Consider the following 2,644-nt stretch of genomic DNA (forward strand, 5'->3'; position numbering starts at 1 on the left):
ACTGTGTGTACGGGTGTGGAGGTCAGAGGACAGCTTGCCCTCCACCACCTGGGTCCCAGGGATCAAAATAAAGTCATCGGGCTTGTTGCCAAGAGTCCTTCCCCACTGAGACACATCAACAACCCCCACACTGAAATCATTCCCAGCCTGTGTGTATCCAGAGGGTCCTTATCACACTTACATCTAAGTATCTCAGTTATTTGACTTTAGTTTTCTTTCTTTTGCTTCATTGAGACATGGTCTCATGTAGCCCTGCTGACCTCCTACTAAGTAGCTGAGAATGCCCTTGAACTTCTGACCCTCCTGCCTCTGCCTCTGCGTGCTGCCATGTCTGATGTGCACCACCATGTCTAGGTTTGGTTGTGTTGTGGTGGTGGTTTTGATTTTTGCTTTTTGACTCTAGATACATAGTCCAAGATGACTTTTAACTCCAAGTTTTTCTGCCTCCGCCTCTCACTGCTGAAATGACAGACAGACAGACAGACAGACAGGTGTGGGACAACAGGCTTGACAGTCACTGCTTTTGCTACTTTGGTTTTTTTTCTTTTGGTTTTTTTTCGAGACAGGGTTTCTCTGTGTAGCCCTGGCTGTCCTGGAACTCACTCTGTAGACCAGGCTGGCCTCGAACTCAGAAATCTGCCTGCCTCTGCCTCCCAAGTGCTGGGATTAAAGGCATGTGCCACCACCGCCCGGCTGCTTTTGCTACTTTGAAAAAATATAACAAACCACATAACTTCATTTCCTTTGGTTTTCTACCATTTTTTCCCCTTGTGCAAGACCTTTGCACATGCTAAGTAAGCACTCTACCAGTCACACCTAGCCCGTCCCAGTAAGATTCTGGGCTGACCTGACCATGCTCCAAACTCCAAACTAGGAAAGTCTATGCTGGGGCTGGGCCCTGACCACACCCCCAGCCCCTCTCTAGGCAAGGTTCTACTAAGAACAGTCAAGAGAGAGCCTGGGAACGTGGCTTGTGGTGGGAGTGAACCTGGCTCCTGGTTAGTACAAGGCTCTAAGGTTAATTCCAGTGCAATCGATCAGTATGTAATTGTAAATTTGGCCAGGCGTGGTAGTATATTTGGGTTTTCCAGAACTTGGGAGGTGTAGACCGGAGCAGTCTTAGTTACACAGTAATTTGAGTCCCGAGTGGTCTGCCCGAGATGCTACTTTCAAAAGACAAAGGCAGAACAGATTATGAACTCATTTTCTTCAGTTCCCAGCTAGGGCACCTGGACTTTACACAGGTAAAGGGTAGTGATGGGGACCCAGATAGTGGCTGCGAGTGGCACAACCTTCCTTTATCTTTAACCGATGTTATCTTTAGGGTGCTTTCTGTACATTGTCAAGCCACAGTAGTTGCTTCAAAGTGTCAAAGGCCACAGGGGAGCTAAGGTGTGGGGATGCAAACCTATGATGTCAGCATGAGGGAGGCTGAGGCAGGAGGATTACTGCGAGTGTAAGGAAGGAAAAGAAAAATTAATAGGGAGCCACGGGCAGTTATGGAGCAAGGGTAGGATGTGCAGTAGTTACATTATAGAAAGATCCCTTTGGGACCAGGGTGGAAGATAAACAGGGTAAAAGTGGAGTGTGTGGTGTCCCGTGAAAATGGTCAGGGTCCAGAACCTGGAGCCTCTCAAGGCTTTGCCTGTCACGTGGTGGTTAGACCTGCATATTGAGCTGGGACCTGGAAGAGGTAAGCTATGGCTAGCCTGGTCTCTACCGACCCCAGAGTCTGGTGGCCTGGGCTAACGGAAGAATGATTCTCATTATTTAGACCCTTCCAGAGCATCTTGCCTCTCTTTCCCTAGTGGGGCAAACCCTCCTGCCGTTTGAGGCCACCCCAACCTCTGGTTAGTCCCAGTCCCGTATTTTCAGGCCTCCCTGGGTTGGGATGAAGGCCAAATCAGGAGGGGAACAAAGGCCCAGGACCTTGCGCGCCTACAATAGTAACACCGCCCCTTCCCGCTCCCTGCTTCTACGTGGGCGCCGATTAGCTGAATGGGAACCATCCCTTGTAGCTGATTGGATGTTGGAGGTACCTAGTGATTGGCTGATGCAAACTGCTGCCCATTGGGCTGGGCTAACCTTAGAGAGGCTAAAGCTGTCCTGGCCCAGAGCTTTCGATCCACCTATGACGCGCGGCTGCCTTCCCATAGCAGCCCTACACTCCTTACAAACCTGTTTCTCCGCTGCTCCCAACCATCAAGAGCTCTGCCTTTAGCACTAGCAGCTTCTCTTCATCGCTGCTGTAGGCTGAGCGACTCATGCGCTCCAGGATGCAGCCCCGCTAAAGCGCGTATAGTTCCCCCGAGCGCGTGGGGAGTGGGCGCCCTGGGTCTCAGTTTTTCCCTCCAGGTCACCAGCACCACTTGCTTCAGTTTCCCCAGTGTCCCAGGGGTTCTGAGTTCCTGCATTTCCTTTCCTGCGCGTGAGCAGGCCGGAGCCCTAAGGTTTCCATCTCTTTCCTGAAAGCTGAGCCACTCCTGCCCAGGGCTCAAGATTGCAACCTAGTATGCTGGTGGCTTCGAGTATGGAGTCTCTAGTCCTTGAATGAGAAGGTCCTGGGCCTGTTTCCTTCTCTAGGTCTCCCACACCCTCCCCCTTTAGTTTCGCCAAATTGCACTGGGTCGAACCAACCCCAGTG

Source organism: Arvicanthis niloticus, chromosome 3, assembly GCF_011762505.2.
Source record: "Arvicanthis niloticus isolate mArvNil1 chromosome 3, mArvNil1.pat.X, whole genome shotgun sequence".
Lineage (NCBI taxonomy): Eukaryota > Metazoa > Chordata > Mammalia > Rodentia > Muridae > Arvicanthis > Arvicanthis niloticus.